The 20550-nt window shown below is 43.0% G+C and overlaps 1 non-coding gene across 1 annotated transcript; it reads left to right on the forward strand.

Annotated features, from left to right (window-relative positions):
* Positions 1-2497: 2497 nt before the first annotated feature.
* trnaa-ugc (transfer RNA alanine (anticodon UGC)) lies at positions 2498-2569 on the forward strand. Its single transcript has one exon. It is a non-coding gene; the product is annotated as a tRNA-Ala (tRNA).
* Positions 2570-20550: the final 17981 nt, after the last annotated feature.

Genomic DNA, 20550 nt, shown 5'->3' on the forward strand with positions numbered 1-20550 from the left:
AATGTGAACAGATGTTCAGCTTTCAATTAAATATCTATATTAAATATTAGTACCAATTAGTTCAACTGTCAATCAACTGTCACTTGTGGAGGTTTTGTGTGTGAGTGTATTCACCATTAGTGGTGACAACAGTGTCACCATACATGTTGGTCATCAAGTCAGTAGGATCCTTCACAAATAAGTGGGATTTCTCAGAAACACACAACGTAAACTTCATCACAAACGTACACATACAGCATACAGGACATGGCAGAGTTTCATTCTGTGTATGAGTGCTGCAAACAAAGCAGGTGAGCAGGAGGGAAAGAGACACTGAGGATGCTTCACTGGAGGTGCGACAGTTATCCAGTCAGTCACACGTTAAATAAACCCTCTAAATAACCTTCACCATCACTTCACAATGTCACAAAACAAACAATAAAGTCAAACACGGAAACATTTGTAATATATCTAAGCAACTGCAGTGTCTCATCACACACACACACACACACACACACACACACACACACACACACACACACACACACACACACACACACACCATACCACACCACACAGCAGCTCTCTCATCCCCTGCACGGAGCAGATGAAGGCGGTCGGTCTGTTCAGCAGGCGGCACTGGAACACTCTTCCCCGGTGCTTCTCGATCCGCTGCCGGCAGAAGCTCACCGGGTCCCGGTAAAACTCCAGCGACTTGTCCCCGAGCACCGACACTCCTGCGTTTCCTGCTAGTTTAGACATTCGGGGCCGACGGTGAAGCGACGACTTTTTATTATTTCTATTTTGATTCTCCTCCGAGTTGAAAGGTGGATGCAGCCAGGACTGGTGCTACATCGCCTCCCAGGTGGGCCCCTAGGTGTTTGGGACACAAGTTTTTCTTTTCTGGATTATGGGTTGTGCTTCTCCATCCTATAAAGAGTCAATACTCCAATCAGCAGTTCACTAATTCTGATTGATTTTATTCAATTATTTGATTTGATATTGTGGGGAATTTTAATACTACTTTTAATACTACTTTTAATCACTAGATGCTGGATGAAGGTCTTGATGCCAAGAGGCTGGGACCAGCCTGTGCACCAACAAGGGAGGGCTGAGTCTAAACCATGGTCTCCCCCACCTAGTCAAAACAAATCCCAATTCTATCCACAATATCTGAATGTACAAATTGATGCCTCACACAGAGCCCGGGGCTCACTCTGCTATCTGTTGGCTACAGACTAACAGCTTGCTGACTGTGGTTTTCCGAGAACAGACTGAGTCCATGGCCATGCTTATGTTTTATTCTTACAAATATTAAAACACCTTAAATGAGAGAAGTTGCCTGTTTTCTTTCGGAAAAAACCAACACTACATCTGCAGAGAGGATAATTGGGGCCGATCTGCCCTCCATCCAGGACTTGTACCTGTCCAGGGTCAGGAGGAGGGCAGGTAACATCTCTGCAGACCCCTCACACTCCCGTCTGGTAGGCGCTACAGATCACTGTACACCCAAACCACCAGACACAGAGACAGTTTCTTCCTCCAGGCCGTCACCCTGATGAACTCGCACTAGCCTCAGAGTCTCAGCATCCACTGTGCAATAGTTCCACACTCCTGCACATTTGCAACATTTTTGCACTGCAATTCTGCACTACACCTACCTCTATTGTACATACTGTTGTTAAAGAGTTCTATACTGTTTATATTGTCCTGTTCTTTTCCTATTGTTGTAGTTGATTTCTATTTTTCTCCTCACTGTACATAGAGAGTCAAGTTTCACAGAGTCAAATTCCTTGTTTGCCTGTTCAAACTTGGCCAATAAAGTTGATTCTAATTCTCATTACAGATGATGACTGAGGCATTATGATTCTCTTTTCTCTGTCTGTCTTCCATCTATCCCATTCTTAGGAATGCAATGGCTGACATTGTCCATGATGTCCTGCAGCTTGCACTGTGTGCGTCCCTCCACCACCATCCCCAGTGAATCCAGATTTGTAGCCAGCCTTATTAACCAGCTTGACCAGCCGCCTGGTGAGTGTGAGCGTGAGTGGTTGTCTGTCTCTATGTATTGACCCTGTGATTGACTGTTGAGGAGTCCAGGGTTTTACCCCACCTCTCGCCCAATGTCAACTGGGAGCTCTCCCGCGACCCTTAAGGATAAGCGCTATAGATGGATGATGAGTAGGATATGTAAATGTAAAATACTCCAGAGATTGGGCTGTTGGTGTTTGGTGAAATTGGCTGCTTGAGGAAGCCCAGAGGCAGTGATGTTAACACCATAACAACATCTCTCTAAGCAGTTTGAATATAAACTCAACTGTGTAACATTCATGAAGAGAGGAAGAGACTGTTGTGTTACACCATCAGTTTTAGCTTGGTGCATGCAATAAGCTGACAACTTAGTGTACAACTACTGTCAATTTTCTTTCATACACAACTTCCTCACCCTACCCTATCATGACTAGCCATAGAGGTAGGAAGACACTCATTGAGCAGTTGAAATACTCAAAACAAGAGAGGGGATGTAGCTCAGTGGTAGAGTGTGTGCTTTGCATGTACAAGGTCCTGGGTTCAATCCCCAGCATCTCCAACAAATTAATGTTTAGCACAAAAAGCCCTTACACCACAGTGGTGCTGTGTGTCATTAAATCAAAATGGTATCTGTCTGCCAATCCATATGTCCGTCCCTCCATCCAGCCATACATCCACCTATCCAGTCCTCATTACAGATGATGACTGAGGCGTTATGATTCTGTATTGTCTGTCTGTCTGTCGTCCATCTATTCCATTCTTAGGAATGCAACGGCTGACATTGTCCATGATGTCCTGCAGCTTGCACTGTGTGCGTCCCTCCACCACCATCCCCAGTGAATCCAGACTTGTATCCAGCTCTGAGCCAGCCTTATTAACCAGCTTCTCCAGCCGCCTGCTGTTCTCAGCTGGTGAGTGTGAGCGTGAGTGGTTGTCTGTCTCTATGTATTGACCCTGTGATTGACTGTTGAGGAGTCCAGGGTTTTACCCCACCTCTTGCCCAATGTCAACTGGGAGCTCTCCCTCGACCCTTAAGGATAAGTGCTATCCAGAGATTGGGCCCTTGGTGCCTGATGAGACTTTTCACAAAAGGTCCTTTGATGTGTCATCACTTTGACAAGTCATGTTCCGGAATGTTGGATAAGCCTTTGATGCAGGCAAGTCTCTGCTCAGAGTGTGCCCAGACAACTCAAGTGGGAAAGGAGCAAACATGAAGCAAACAGGTTTTGATCAAAGTCACTGATTCCCAAATACTTTGTACGTTTCAAACGGTAAACTGATAATTTCAGTCGATCCTAATTACAGGTACAACTGAGGCATTATGATTGTGTGTTCTCTGTTTGTCTGTCTGACTGTTGTCTGTCCGGTTGTAAACTCGCCTCTCACTCAATGTCAGCTGGGATTGGTTCCAGCTCCCCATGAACCTTAAGGATGATTTCTGTGGAAGAGACTGTTGTGTTAGACAATTGATCTCTTTAGCTTGGTGAACCTAATACACTGACAATTTAGTGAATAATTACTGTCAATTTTCTATCATAATATACAGAACTTACCCTATCCTATCATCAGTATCCATAGAGGTACTAAGGCACTCATTGGCCAGTTGAAATACCACTGAGGTTCTGGGGTTCTGGGTTCAATCCCCAGCATCTCCAACATGTGTATGACTAGCATAAGTCTTTACACCACACTGTAATCCTGTAACAGTATTACATATAGTGGGTTCATATGCGGTAGTCTATATCATAACTTCAGCCATGTGTCCTTATCTGTGTGCTGACCATATCCTTCATTGCTGTATTCAACATATCTTCTAATGGCTACTTTCAGCAGAATAACAAGCCATGTGACAAAGCTGCTTATGTATATTTAGGGCCCGAGCACCAAGCGCTGCGAGGACCCTATTGAAATGTGAGGAAATGCATCCGAAATTAAAGCTGCAAGCAGCGTTGAAGGGCCCTCGCACCTTTGTGCATGTCGGGCAATGTCATGCACATCAAATGATGATTGGCACAAAAGTCTTATTTCCTGTTGTCACGAGGTGGCAAAATGACTGTGGTAGCTAACTGGCATGTAGATGTCTTCAGGCCGGGACTCTTATTAATCATGACAAGTTTGGAACAGATTGGATAATGTACACTGAAGATACAACAATTTCCTGTTTCATGGCGAACACGGCGTCGCCACGGTGACAGCGTTTGATAAAACCTCAAAAGCTTCATAAGTGAGCATCATCCACGTCTTGGGAATGTTTGGACCAAATTTGAAGTGGCTGTAACTAACCTGCTGAGAGAGAGACGTCTGAGAATAAAACATGCACTTCCTCCCTCCACTATGCACATGTCTTCAGAGCCGGACAGTCGTCAAACAGTAGAAATGTGGTGAAGATAGGACCTTGCAGAGTGGAGTTACTGCACTTGTAATGCTCACGGCGAAGGAACATTTTCATCGCGCCGCCAAGGCAACAGCTTTTGATGAAAACTCACGGTTTTCACTACGGACCAACACGGTTCAAAGTCAGCAATTTAAAGCAGTCATTCCTGGCAGGGGTATTAAAGACTGAACACTAGTTAGCAAGCAAAGAGGTTGAAATGGGCAACTAAAAGTGGCTGGCATAGTCAAATAATGAAATAGCTCAAAGTAGTGGATAAACAGTCTGAAGTCATTTGCATGTGGATATAATCTAACTGTGTCATTTCTTTTCAAACTGCCAGATTTCTTCACAGAGCCGTGGCACAGGGCAGACGGGCTCTGGCTCATGTGCTTGCTGCAAAAATGGCCAGATGTGGCTCCCTGGACATAAAAGAGCACAACGGGCAGGTCCACACACTTCACATTGTTTTTATTTATCCCAAATGAACAGTGCTAACACATATCATTGAATGACTCATTAAAAGTAAAGATATAAAAAATGAAAGGAAAAAACAGTGAAAAAGAGAAAACCAGTGGAGGAACATTGATAAATAGTTACTCCTACAGGACACAAGGGGGCGCTGTGTCCTCAAAAATGCAAAACACCTGAACCCAAACTTCTACCTGCACTGTGGAATGAACTCCCTGAAAAGAACTGATTACATTTTGTTTATGATGAACACATCTACAGAGTTATTGCTAAACTTTCCTGGCTGGTTGTGTCACTACGCTGCCACGTTTTGGAGCCTACAACAAGTCACAGTAAGACATGAACATTTTTTACCATAATTCTAACCACAGCAGTGATTCATGAAGCCAGAGAACAACAGCAGGAGAACCAGGACCAGGATCCACAGGAACCAGAGAACCACAGCAGGAGAACCAGGACCAGGATCCACAGGAAACAGAGAACAACAGCAGCAGGACCAGGACCAGGATCCACAGGAACCAGAGAACCACAGCAGCAGGACCAGGACCAGGATCCACAGGAACCAGAGAGATGAGAAAAGCACAGAAAGGCTCCGGGGAAGATAGCATGTTAGTGGCAGACATTAAAGAGACATGAAGCAGCTCCTTGACAGCTTGGTTAGCCTGATAAAGTCTGTGAGTAGCAGGGTGCTGAATCCACTGGCAAATACTGATGTACTCAAAGAGCCAATTGATGGATACATCAGTCCCAAACTGTACCTTGGTTACCTTCTTGAGTCAAAGGCAGCTGAGCTCCACCTTGCGCCTGAGGAGAAGAACAATGTCAGAAAGCGGTGTGTAGCCTTCACCATCTCCCTCACTAATGAGTTGAGGGTGAGACTGCCGGACAACATTGAAACATTGCAGTACATGTCAGTTTTCAATGTAGAGGAAACTCTAAAGCACAATAAGAGCCTGGGAGAAATAGACAAATTAGCCAAGCTCCTTGGCTACTCTCCTGCAGAGATGGACAAGATTGTCCACCAATGGCGTGGGCTTCTGGGGTGAGATTTGGAAGTTCAGGGATACAGCTGATATCAAGTTTCAGGAACTTGCCATGGCTGCTGTGTCTGTTTGTCCTTGCCACACTCCAATGCTGAAGTCGAGAGATTATTCAGCCAGATGAGTGTGGTAAAAAGCAAACTTCAGACCCTTAACTCCATCCTGTATGTCAGATTTGGTCTGAAGTTGTCTGCTGAGGCTTGCTATGAGCACAAGCTGCCTGATAATGTTTTGCAGCTTTTTGCCACATCAGCTGCTTACTCATTGAAGTCAGCTCCCTCAGTTGATGAACCTGCCATAGAAAGCCTTGACCAAAATGAAGATGACCTGCTCTTTCTGTCAGCCAGCACAGCGTGTGTGTGTGTGTGGAGGGAGGTCTGAAAAAAGCAAACACTGAACCTGAATTAGGGCCAGACTAGTTGCCATCATTTTCTCACATTGCCATTGACAGTTTTTTCTATTGTCTCTTTTTGGTCGTTATCGGTTGTTAATGTTGTCAAGTTAAAACAGTCTATACAAAAAATTGTTAGAATTATGGCAAAAAATGTTCATGTCTTACTGTGACTTGTTGTAGGCTCCAAAACGTGGCAGCGTAGTGACACAACCAGCCAGGAAAGTTTAGCAATAACTCTGTAGATGTGTTCATCATAAAATAGGGTTCTTCAGCACTAATAAAGCAGCAGAGGCAGAGAGGAGGCTCACAACTGGGTGTGCTGCAGTAATGAGAACCAATGCCATGTCATCATCATCCTCATCTTCATCATCATCCTCTTCACAGCCACACACATCAGAAGCTTCTCAGCCTGCAAGTTCATGTAAGGGATACATTGTCATTGTGTATTTGAATGCAGTCACATGTTACAGCCTGTTTTTCTGTTTTAGGTAGCAGACTGTGGCAGCGATTTAACACCACAGTCCAGCAGACAAGAACCCAAAACATCACGGCTGATGCAACAGTGGAAGTTCAAATGTACCTTGGAGAGCCAAATCTCACAATACTGCAGGACCCCCTGGAGTATTGGAAACGTCAACAGCAGACATATCCAAACTTGTACAAACTAGCTGTGAAAATTCTTTGTACCCCAGCTTCATCTGTCCCTTGTGAAAGGGTATTTTCAAAGGCGGGAGAAATATTGTGCCAAAAACGAAACCGCCTGAGTCCCAGCACTGTGGAAAAATTGATATTTTTGAATAAAAACAAATAAAACTGCCCCTCCTTGTTTTTTGTACAGGTTGTCCTTCCTAGTACCACAAGCACAGTCCCAAAACAACAAGTTGCACAAGCACATTCACTTTTCTTTCTCTAGTCATTATTACAATTGAAAGTAAATAATTACTTTACAGAAAAGCAGAAAAGAACCCCTATCAAACAGTACAAGGGTGTCCAGGGTGAACCTGCCTCTGGCCCGATGACAGAGCCCTCAGTGGGACTCAGCGGTAGAAGATGAATGAATGAAGCTTCACATAGCGAAGCCATGGTGTCACTTCAACCACTCTGGCTGTCTTACTTTTATTTGTCCACTTGATGGCGCAGTAGAGCAAATGAAGCACCATGAAGCTTCGACCCATGTGTGAAAGCTTCAATGCTTCATGAAGCTTCATCTCGCCATCACTACCTTCCAACTCATTCTCTAGCCACAACTCTTATCCCTGTTTGTGATTCTATCTACGGCTGCTTGTTTCTCACTTTAGAAAACAGTTTTCTATCTCGTTTTTAACATTTTTAGCGCTGCGTCGCTGTACTCAGTTAGCACTCCTTACAACGACTCACTCGTCTCCATTCATTCAAATCACTATATGTCACAGTCACAGTCTAAGGCTTATACATATTATATTATTTTCATATTTCCTCCTGGTTATGATTTTTGAGCATCTTACCTGCAGAAATGGTAACAAAAACATATCAGTCTTAAGGTCTGTGTTGCTCCGTGTTACTCGTACTGTCTGACGTCTCGCTCTATTAGAGACTGGCGTCCGCTATTGGTACCTGATGCACACAGCTCCACCTACTGGCCAGATACTGCAACTACACACGTGGACAAAATTGTTGGTACCCCTCTGTTAATGAAAGAAAAACCCACAATGGTCACTAAAATCACTTGAAACTTACAAAAGTAACAATAAATAAAAATGTATTGGAAATTAAAATCAGCCATTACTTTTGAATTGTCATTCAACAGAATTATTAAAAAAACAAACTAATGAAACAGGCCTGGACAAAAATGATGGTACCCATAACTTAATATTTTGTTGCACAACCTTTTGAGGCAATCCCTGCAATCAAACAATTTCTGTAACTGTCAATGAGACTTCTGCACTTGTCAACAGGTATTTTGGCCCACTCCTCGTGAGCAAACTGCTCCAGTTGTCTCAGGTTTGAAGGGTGTCTTCTCCAGATTTTCAGCTCCTTCCACAGATGTTCAATGGGATTTAGAGCAGGGCTCATAGAAGGCCACTTCAGAGTAGTCCAATGCTTTTCTCTTAGCCATTCTTGGGTGGTTTTGGCTGTGTGTTTTGGGTCGTTATCCTGTTGGAAGACCCATGACCTGCGACTGAGACCAAGCTTTCTGACACTAGGCAGCACATTTCTCTCCAGAATGCCTTGATAGTCTTGAGATTTCATTGTACCTTGCACAGGTTCAAGACACCCTGTGCCAGATGCAGCAAAGCAGCCCCAGAACATAACCGAGCCTCCTCCATGTTTCACAGTAGGGACAGTGTTCTTTTCTTGGTATGCTTCATTTTTGCGTCTATGAACATAGAGTTGATGTGCCTTACCAAAAAGCTCCAGTTTTGTCTCATCTGTCCAAAGGACATTCTCCCAGAAGCTTTGTGGCTTGTCAATATGCATTTTTGCAAATTCCAGTCTCGCTTTTTTATGATTTGCTTTCAACAGTGGTGTCCTCCTTGGTCGTCTCCCATGAAGTCCACTTTGGCTCAAACAACGACGAATGGTGCGATCTGACACTGATGTACCTTGGCCTTGGAGTTCACCTTTAATTTCTTTGGAGGTTGTTCTGGACTCTTTGGATACCATTCGAACTATCCGTCTCTTCAATTTATCATCAATGTTCCTCTTGCAGCCACGTCCAGGGAGGTTGGCTACAGTCCCATGGATCTTAAACTTCTGAATAATATGTGCCACTGTTGTCACAGGAGCATCAAGCTGCTTGGAGATGGTCTTATAGCCTTTACCTTTAACATGCTTGTCTATAATTTTCTTTCTAATCTCTGGGGACAACTCTCTCCTTCGCTTTCTGTGGTCCATGTTCAGTGTGGTACACACCATGTCACCAAACAGCACAGTGACTATTTGTCACCCTTTAAATAGGCAGACTGACTGATTATGAGTTTGAAGACACCTGTGATGCCAATTAAAGGACACACCTGAGTTAAACATGTCCCTCTGGTCAAATTATATTCAATCTTTTATAGAGGTACCATCATTTTTGTCCAGGCCTGTTTCATTAGTTTGTTTTTTTAAATAATTCTGTTGAACCACAATTCAAAAGTAATGGCTGATTTTCAATGGTTAATTTCCAGTAAATTTTACTGTTTTACTGTTTACTGTTACTTTTGTAAGTTTCAAGTGATTTCAGTGACCATTGTGGGTTTTTCTTTCATTAACAGAGGGGTACCAACAATGTAACCAGACCTGCTAGAAACAGAATGAAATCACACCGAGGATAATAATACAGTCATTTTCAACATGTTTTAAAGTTCTTAGTTGTTTCTTATGAATTCAGATGAATCCAGATTTTAAATGGGGGGGCAAGATATTTTAATCAAGTCTTTTTAATCATGTCTTTGAAAACACTCTTGGTGTCTCTAAAAACACTCAGTGCCACAGTGACACTCCTCCCCAGGTAGGCTAGGCTCCCAAATCAGACTGGACATCAGCCTGATGTGATCTGTCACCTGGGGATGCCTCCTGCCAGTCAGCTAATCACCACACCGGTCAGACAGGCTCTTGTTTGCCTGCAGCTGCTCACACCCAGCACTAAGTCTGCATGCAAGTTGAACTAAATTTAGACTGCATGAATTTTTCTGCTGTGTCGCACACAAACTGTGAGAGTTTCACATATTAACGTACTGTTCATACTACATGTGATGTCAAATTGAGTACGTAGTGGATTGTAACTGCATAGGAAGTGGATTTTGTATATACGAGAAAGGACTTACTCAATTGCACCAAAATGCACTGCTTCTCTTCAGACAGTGGGCTGTGAGGCAGACATTTCTTTTTTTTTTTTTTTCAATATATGTTTATTGATTTTTTGTTTATAGAAAAGAAATAGAACAAAACAAAGAAAACAGAACATTCCGGCTCAGATCAAAAACAGGTGGACAACACAGAGTCAGTCAATATAAGGCTGCAATGTCGTCATATAAATAAGTTCACATTACACCTCTATGCAAGATAGTAAAAATGTCCAGACCAATATACGACATAAAAGGGTCCCATGTTTTGTGAAACACATGATCTCTGCTGTGTAACTTGCTGGTTAAATAATCCAAGGACACAAATTCAAATACTGTCCGATGCCACTGGGTTTTAGATGGTACTTTGTCCGTAATCCAGTTCAGAAGAAAACATTTCCTTGCACAAAATCTAAGCATCCTATAGAGTTGCCTTTCATGTTTTCCAGTGATATTGACATCTGTTATTCCAAGCAACATGGTCAATGGGTTATATTCCGTAGTAACAGAGACTGAGAATATTTTATCCAGTTCACATTTCACAACATACCAAAAGTATTGTGTTTTTCTACAGGACCAGTAGCAATGAGTAAGAGTGCCCACTTCAATTTTACACTTGGGGCATAACGGAGAAAGGTCTGGATTAAATTTGTGACGTTGAGAGGGGGAAATATGCGCTCGATGTAAGATTTTAAGTTGTAAAGCTTTTACCCGACTACAAACACTTAAAGAGTTTGCATTTCTCCAGATATTGTCCCAATCCTCATCCTTTATTTCCATCCCCAATTCTTCCTCCCATAGCCCTCTTAAATGAATAGTGCTGGTGCTGGCATGTTCTTTTAGTTAAGTGTAGGAGGACTTTATAGAGGTCTTAAACCTGGGCAAAAAGAACTGTTTTTCAAAGTCAGAGATAGATTGATCTGCAAGTATTGATGTTTTCCTCCAAACATAGTCTCTCACTTGTAAATAACGAAAAGAATCCTGTCTCTTGATATCATATTTATCAACCATTTGATCAAAGGACAACATAGAGGGCCCAACCATTAAGTCTAAAAGAACCGAAATCCCTTTAGTTGCCCAAACCTGAAATCCAGAATCTGTCATTCCAGGCGCAAAGAGAGGGTTATCACACAAAGGTGTAAAAGGTTTACCTTTTAAAGAAGAGTGGACTTTGAAACATCATCAAGAATTAACACCCAGGTAAAGTATTCCTTTACAATCAGTCTGGTGCAGTGGCCTCTTTTCAATACTACAGTGTGGAGCAACAATGACATGAATTGGTTAGAAGCTACAGTTGATGTTACAGTTAATGTTAATGTCATCACACAGTGAAAACATGTGACAGTAGCTGTAAATCAATCCAGCAATGTGGCAACGTCACTGATGAAAACAGGTAACAAATGTACTGACTGTTGTCCTCCTCATCTGCTGTTTGTCTTTGAGAGAAAGGAGACGAGACGAGAGGAGATAAGAGGAGACACCACGCACTACCAACTCTCTCATTAAACACCATAACTATACGTTCCTCCAAAGACTGAAGAAGTCATTTTAGTCCTCCATACAGGGTCTCTACCATCTTTATATGTGTATACATGTGTACATGTGTTTAGTAAACTCAATGTAAGCAGCACTCACAGTAAATACACCTTCACATGTACACTGGTCTTTCCTGTCCTCTGCTGGAATTTCTTAGTTTAGTTAGTTAGTTTACTTAGTCTTAGTTTTGAGAAAAGCTAAAACAAACCAAGCTAGTAAACTAACAAGTTTTGTTCTGATTTTATACAAATCTTACACAGATCAAGGTAACAAGTATGCAACTTGGTGTCACACAGAGGCCAACATGCTGTATCACTAGAGTGAAGTGAAGGTGCTGCTCTAATGGAAAACAGTTGTTTCCAGAGTCAGGATTCAAACCCACACCTACAGGGGAGCCTATGACCTGAACACAGCACCTTAGACCACTCTAAGAGGACTTCCAAGTTAATTTGGTACACTGGTTTATTCTATCAGTGTCAGGGACCATTACATATTAATTCAGAAATAAATAAATGGCGAACACCATGATACAGTCAGTACTGTAACAGCAGCCCACAGGGTCACTGCTAAATACTCTTCAGATGTTACCATGAAGATGTGAGCTGTCTATCTTTTTACCATTGAAAAGGCAACGCAATTCAAATGTATTTACTGTCATGGTGTCCACATTACTTAAACAGACTCGTGTAAAAGATTATTAAAAAAGTCCTGAGATTCAGAATAACTACATGTAGGATTATTCATAATGACGACCGTACAAGAATACAAGTAAAACATTTCCCCTCTACTGACTGGGGCATGAAAATGTAAAATATTCCAGGGACTGGGCCCTGGGTGGCAGCTGAAACTGGCTGCTAGAGGACGGAGCAGCAGGTGGCCCTGAGGCAGTGACGTTAACACCATATCAACATCTCTCTAAACAGTTTCAACACAAACTGAACATCATAACCTTCATGAGGAGAGGAAGAGACTGTTGTGTTAGGCAATTCATTTTAGCTTGGTGGACCTAATAAACTGACAACTGAATGTATAATTACTGTCAACCTTCTTTAATAACATATACAACTGAACGACCCAATCCTGTACTGAGACACTCATGGACCAGTGCAAATACCCATAAAAGCCTAATAAGTGAATGAGGGGATGTAGTTTAGTGGTGGAGTGTGTGCTTTGCATGTACAAGATCCTGGGTTCACAGCAAAACTTGTTAAAACACAATTTTACATTCAATTCAATTCAATTCAATTCAATTTTATTTGTATAGCCCAATATCACAACAGAGTGTCTCACAGTGCTTTACAAAGTTCACTGAAATAAACAAGTGTAAGCGAACAAACAATCTAATAAAGAGTCCAGCAGTCGATGAGGCCAGTGGATCAGTCCGATGGATCAGTCCGAGGCATCACCTGCCCTTTATGACCCTCCTTCTTCAGGAAGGACAAACTCAAAAAACCCAGTGGGAAAAGAGAAACCTCCAGGAGCACCACAGTGAAGGAGAGATCCAGCTCCCAAGGACGGACAGGCTGTAGCCTTGGACAGACGCACATCCATTGGCTGGTGGAGAACCACATCAGCAGGACCAGGACCAGGATCCATAGGAACCAGGGAACCACATCAGCAGAACCAGGACCAGGATCCACAGGAACCAGAGAACCACATCAGTGGGGCCAGGACCAGGATCCATAGGAACCAGGGAACCACATCAGCAGAACCAGGACCAGGATCCACAGGAACCAGAGAACCACATCAGCGGGACCGGGACCAGGACCCACAGGAACCAGAGAACCACATCAGCAGGGCCAGGACCAGGATCCACAGGATCCACAGGAACCTGAGAGATGAGAAAGCACAGAAAGGCTCCGGAGAAGATAGCAAGTTAGAGGCAGACATTTGACTGACATGAGACATAATGATGGAGAGGAAGAGGAGGATAGAGAATAGAGGAGCTCAGTGCACCATAGGAGTCCCCCGGCAGTCTGAGCCTATAGCAGCATAACTAGGGGCTGGTCTAAGGCCTGATCCAGCCCTTAAATATATGCCTTGTCAAAAAGGAAGGTTTTTAGTCTACTCTTAAATGTAGAGAGGGTGTCTGCCCCCCGAACCCAAACTGGAAGGAGGTTCCACAGGAGAGGAGCCTGATAGCTGAAAGCTCTGCCTCCTGCACTACTTTAGAGGACTTTAGGAACCACCAGTAGGCCTGCATTCTGGGAGCGCAGTGCTCTAGTGGGGTAGTACGGTACTATAAGCTCTTTAAGATATGATGGAGCCTGAACATTAAGAGCCTTGTAGGTGAGGAGAAGGATTTTAAATTCTATTCAGGATTTTACTGGAAGCCAATGAAGAGAAGCCAGTACAGGCTCTAATACTCTAATACGCCTTTTTAAAATGTGAATCATATATTTATTGTCATTATTATTGAGGTATTTTGACTGCATATATATTCTACATCATACTGCTCTTACAAAAAGCATTCACACTTGTATTAAATTAGTTATTTCTTCTCCAGCAAATGATAACAAGCTCATAAGACCAAATCTGACATACAGGATGGAGTTAAGGGTCTGAAGTTTGCTTTTTACCACACTCATCTGGCTGAATAATCTCTCAACTTCAGCATTGGAGTGTGGCAAGGACAACACAGACACAGCAGACATGGCAAGTTCCTGAAACTTGATATCAGCTGCATCCCTGAACTTCCAAATCTCACCCCAGAAGCCCACGCCATTGGTGGACAGTCTTGTCTATCTCTGCAGGAGAGTAGCCAAGGAGCTTGGCTAATTTGTCTATTTCTCCCAGGCTCTTATTGTGCTTTAGAGTTTCCTCTACATTGAAAACTGACATGTACTGCAATGTTTCAATGTTGTCCGGCAGTCTCACCCTCAACTCATTAGTGAGGGAGATGGTGAAGGCTACACACTGCCACTAACTTGCTATCTTCCCCGGAGCCTTTCTGTGCTTTTCTCATCTCTCTGGTTCCTGTGGATCCTGGTCCTGGTTCTCCTGCTGTGGTTCTCTGGCTTCATGAATCACTGCTGTGGTTAGAATTATGGTAAAAAATGTTCATGTTTTACTGTGACTTGTTGTAGGCTCCAAAACGTGGCAGCATAGTGACACAACCAGCCAGGAAAGTTTAGCAATAACTCTGTAGATGTGTTCATCATAAACAAAATGTAATCAGTTCTTTTCAGGGAGTTCATTCCACAGTGCAGGTAGAAGTTTGGGTTCAGGTGTTTTGCATTTTTGAGGACACAGCGCCCCCTTGTGTCCTGTAGGAGTAACTATTTATCAATGTTCCTCCACTGGTTTTCTCTTTTTCACTGTTTTTTCTTTTCATTTATTATATCTTTATATATCTTTACTTTTAATGAGTCATTCAATGATATGTGTTAGCACTGTTCATTTGGGATAAATAAAAACAATGTGAAGTGTGTGGACCTGCCCGTTGTGCTCTTTTATGTCCAGGGAGCCACATCTGGCCATTTTTGCAGCAAGCACATGAGCCAGAGCCCGTCTGCCCTGTGCCACGGCTCTGTGAAGAAATCTGGCAGTTTGAAAAGAAATGACACAGTTAGATTATATCCACATGCAAATGACTTCAGACTGTTTATCCACTACTTTGAGCTATTTCATTATTTGACTATGCCAGCCACTTTTAGTTGCCCATTTCAACCTCTTTGCTTGCTAACTAGTGTTCAGTCTTTAATACCCCTGCCAGGAATGACTGCTTTAAATTGCTGACTTTGAACCGTGTTGGTCCGTAGTGAAAACCGTGAGTTTTCATCAAAAGCTGTTGCCTTGGCGGCGCGATGAAAATGTTCCTTCTCCGTGAGCATTACAAGTGCAGTAACTCCACTCTGCAAGGTCCTATCTTCACCACATTTCTACTGTTTGACGACTGTCCGACTCTGAAGACATGTGCATAGTGGAGGGAGGAAGTGCATGTTTTATTCTCAGACGTCTCTCTCTCAGCAGGTTAGTTACAGCCACTTCAAATTTGGTCCAAACATTCCCAAGACGTGGATGATGCTCACTTATGAAGCTTTTGAGGTTTTGTCAAACGCCGTCACCGTGGCGACGCCGTGTTCGCCATGAAACAGGAAATTGTTGTATCTTCAGTGTACATTATCCAATCTGTTCCAAACTTGTCATGATTAATAAGAGTCCCGGCCTGAAGACATCTACATGCCAGTTAGCCACCACAGTCATTTTGCCACCTAGTGACAACAGGAAGTAAGACTTTTGTGCCAATCATCATCTGATGTGCATGACATTGCCCGACATGCACAAAGGTGCGAGGGCCCTTCAACGCTGCTTGCAGCTTTAATTTCAGATGCATTTCCTCACATTTCAATAGGGTCCTCGCAGCGCTTGGTGCTCGGGCCCTAAATATACATAAGCAGCTTTGTCACATGGCTTGTTATTCTGCTGAAAGTAGCCATTAGAAGATATGTTGAATACAGCAATGAAGGATATGGTCAGCACACAGATAAGGACACATGGCTGAAGTTATGATATAGACCACCGCATATGAACCCACCATATGTAATACTGTTAGTATATAATAATAAAGTTTAAAGGACTAGATGGTAAAATTCCTTGAATACTTTCTGCATAGCTTCTTATATGATGTTCTCAGTGGGAGCGATTTCAAACAACACAACTAAGAGGACAAACCTTGCTCTAATTATAATTGCCGTGGATCAGCCGTGGCAAGTTGTAATCGGGGAGGGGAGCGCATCATCAGTAGTGCACCTGTAGTTCATTGGGTGTTTCGGCCATTAACACTATACACCCTCGCCACAGGGTGATCTGACACTGTCATGCTCTCATGTGTCTAACCCTTCAGAACCTGGGGTCAGTGCTTATATCCTGTCTTTAACATTATGAAGCTGGCCAACTCTACAGCAATACATTTAAGCAATATGTGTCTGTCCCTGTAAATACAAAGTCGTGAATACGGTACAAAATAAGGCACTATGAATAATAACAACATGATCTCCACACATCAGGAGGTAACTATATTATACTATTCTACTATATTCTTCACTGTTGGAATAGTAACACTATATTTTCACAAATATATTCCCCACACAGACCTGATTGTCCTTTGCAGTCTGTGCCTGTCCTGTTTGGTGGCTGATGCAAACCAGACCGTAATGAGGACTGGATAGGTGGATGTATGGCTGGATGGAGGGACGGACATGCTGATTGGCAGACAACCCAAAGACATAATGACTCTCACAGCGGCTGCCATTGTTCAGTCCAAATGGAAAGGTTTGTGCAGAACTTGAATCATGAAAATGAATGTGTTCCTGAGATACCTCATTCAGTACAATTGGACACACGGGTGGACAGACCAATAGATGAACAGATAAACAAAAGGATCGATTGAAATGATCAGCTTACTGTTTGAAACGTAGAAAGTATTTGGGAATCAGTGACTTTGATCAAAACCTGTTTGCTTCATGTTTGCTCCTTTCCCACTTGAGTTGTCTGGGCACACTCTGAGCAGAGACTTGCCTGCATCAAAGGCTTATCCAACATTCCGGAACATGACTTGTCAAAGTGATGACACATCAAAGGACCTTTTGTGAAAAGTCTCATCCTGCACCAAGGGCCCAATCTCTGGATAGCACTTATCCTTAAGGGTCGAGGGAGAGCTCCCAGTTGACATTGGGCAAGAGGTGGGGTAAAACCCTGGACTCCTCAACAGTCAATCACAGGGTCAATACATAGACACAGACAACCACTCACGCTCACACTCACCAGCTGAGAACAGCAGGCGGCTGGAGAAGCTGGTTAATAAGGCTGGCTCAGAGCTGGATACAAGTCTGGATTCACTGGGGATGGTGGTGGAGGGACGCACACAGTGCAAGCTGCAGGACATCATGGACAATGTCAGCCGTTGCATTCCCTAGAATGGAATAGATGGAAGACAGACAGAGAAAAGAGAATCATAATGCCTCAGTCATCATCTGTAATGAGAATTAGATTCAACTTTATTGGCCAAGTTTGAACAGGCAAACAAGGAATTTGACTCTGTGAAACTTGACTGTATGTACAGTGAGGAGAAAAATAGAAATGAACTACAACAATATGTTGCACCTGACTCCACAGGTCAATCATTAAATAAAATGGAGCACAAGTAATGAAGGTATATAAAAGTTAATATTTATTATCCACGGTGCATATCATAGAATCACAATCCTATTCCTCCAAACTGGGTAAAATTATGTATACTGTCAATACCCATTGCACATGAGCCCGATAGACCGGGGGTGAAAGTCACTGCATGCTTAAGATGCCACTGCACATCAATTCATATCAAAGTAGCACCGCAATCAATTCACACGTGACTATAACCAGCACACCTAAGTCAGGTCTCAGTACTACTAGGGATTACAGTTGATAATTACCCACCGCTGATCTTAACAGGGAAGTGAATAAACAAACAAAACAATTAACAAAAAATAAAGGAAGTTAGTCCGCCCTCACAGGATGTAACCCCAGGTCTTTACATCCACAAGCGGCCGAGCGGACTAACTAAAACAAATCCTACAAATGAAACTAAAGAGGACAGCAGGAGACAGTGCACACCCGACGAACACTGTAAAAACACAGACAATAAAAACACAATTAATGACTCAATAACTGATTAAACACACCAAAAACAAAATAACATTTTTAATAAACATCCTTAAAAAACCCCATACCTGCTACGCCGGCGCCTCACACGCCGCAGGAAATCAATTCCCCCATAAAACTGTGTGGCCACATACAAATCACGGCTGAAGCCTCGTGTCTCTTGTGATGGAAAAATACTGAAATGACAATTAGTTGTTGATGACCTTTGAAAGCACAAGTGTAACAACACTGAGACATGCCAAATGTATATATCTGCCCTGCAACTGATCCTAAGAAAAGGACATGGCGAAAACAGGAAAACAGGTTTTATTGACAAGCAATTCCATGGTCATGCATTGGTCCTGTTTCTTTTTTTTGTCTGTTAGGCCACGAACAAGGAACCAGTCATTAGTTCAGTGCATGCAGCGCCACCATGTGGCCATTTCTAAGGTACTTTACATTACAGAGGTCTAAAATCAAACTTTCCCATGATTCCTTGAGACACATGAGTATTAATAGGCAATTAGATAAGACAGTTAGATGATGAGTTATCTCTGCTGGCAAAAAGTTCAAAATTATATAAATTCATGAGAATCTCAAATATTAAAGGTTTAGTATGCAGGATTTGAGAGGTCTATTGGGAATGAAATGTAATATAATTAATAATCATGTTCTCAGTAATGTATAATCACCATAAACCATGGTTGCAATCTGCAACTTTACTACAAGATTAAATTAAATCCTACACACTGCATCGTGCACATGAAATAATGTGTTTTCTAAACATTAAACCATGTAAACCTGTTTTTAGGAGGACCTCCAAATACAAGTATGAACCTGAAAATGAGCAGAATAGGGGACCTTTAAGGTATTTCTTATATACTAATACACTTATCATATATGATGTACTCATGACTCATCTGACAGCAGCAGAAAGGGATTTATTAACCAACAGGAAATGGTTAATAGAACAAGCACAGCTCACACAGCATAAATAAAAGCAATAAAAATAAATAAATAAATAAAAGCAATAAAATAATAATAATAATAAAAAAAAATCAAAACATGTTTAAAAGTCTGGAGGTTGAAGGGGAGGTATAGCACATCTAGCAGGAGCTAGAGTTTTAGGCTGGTGCTGGAGTTGATGGATGGCGGCTGACGTCGTGTCTCGGGACAGGAACTGTTGTTTGCAGCTACCTGGCAGAATGGAGAAGTGAATGAAAGGGGTTGCAGGCTGCAGGCAGAGGCTGCTAGAGTAAAACATGCCTAATGTAGGCAGGAAGACAGGAATGGAACTGTACTTACCTACAAGGGGAGGATGCCAGGGGTTGCAGGTGAAGTTTTCACCTAACTATCGGAGGCAGAGGTGGGTGCTCAGGATGATGCTGCCATGATCTTTGAGGGGAGGCAGAGGTTCAGGATGCTGGTAGGGATTGTAGGTGAGCTATGGGCTGACTGGAGGAAGAGGTGTAGGTTGCTGGAGTTTTGGCTGCAGTTCTGTGGTAAATTCTGTGGCTGCATGTGTCTGGCAGGTGGAGGTTTAAGCTGCAACTTTCTGTCAGATTCTGTAGGTGGAGGCTGTGGCTGCATATGTCTGGCAGGTGGAGGTTTAAGATGCAGCTTTCTGTCAGATTCTGCAGGTGGAGACTGTCGCTGCATGTGTCTGGCAGAGGTTACAGGTGGAGGCTTTTGCTGCAACTTTCTGTCAGATTCTGCAGGTGGAGGCTGTGACTGCATGTGTCTGGCAGGTGGAGGTTTAAGATGCAACTTTCTGTCAGATTCTGCAGGTGGGGGCTGTGGCTGCAGATGTCTGGCAGAAGTTACAGGTGGAGGTTTAAGCTGCAACTTTCTGTCTGATTCTGCAGGTGGAGGCTGTGGCTGCATGTTTTTTGGCAGAAGTTACAGGTGGAGGTTTAAGCTGCAACTTTCTGTCTGATTCTGCAGGTGGAGGCTGTGGCTGCATGTTTTTTGGCAGAAGTTACAGGTGGAGGTTTAAGCTGCAACTTTGTCAAATTCGACAGGTGGAGGCTGTTGCTGCATGTTTCAGTCTGAGGTTACAGGTGGAGGTTTAAGCTGCAACTTTCTGTCAGATTCTGCAGGTGGAGGCTGTGGCTGCAGGTGTCTGTCTGAGGTTACAGGTGGAGGTTTAAACTGCAACTTTTTGTCAGATTCTGCAGGTGGAGGCTGTCGCTGCAGGTGTCTGTCTGAGGTTACAGGTGGAGGTTTAAACTGCAACTTTTGGAAGATTCTGCAGGTGGAGGCTGTGGCTGCATGTGTCCGGCAGAAGTTACAGGTGGA

The sequence above is a fragment of the Pempheris klunzingeri genome, chromosome 10 (genome assembly GCF_042242105.1).
Source record: "Pempheris klunzingeri isolate RE-2024b chromosome 10, fPemKlu1.hap1, whole genome shotgun sequence".
In the NCBI taxonomy this organism is placed as follows: Eukaryota; Metazoa; Chordata; class Actinopteri; order Acropomatiformes; family Pempheridae; genus Pempheris; species Pempheris klunzingeri.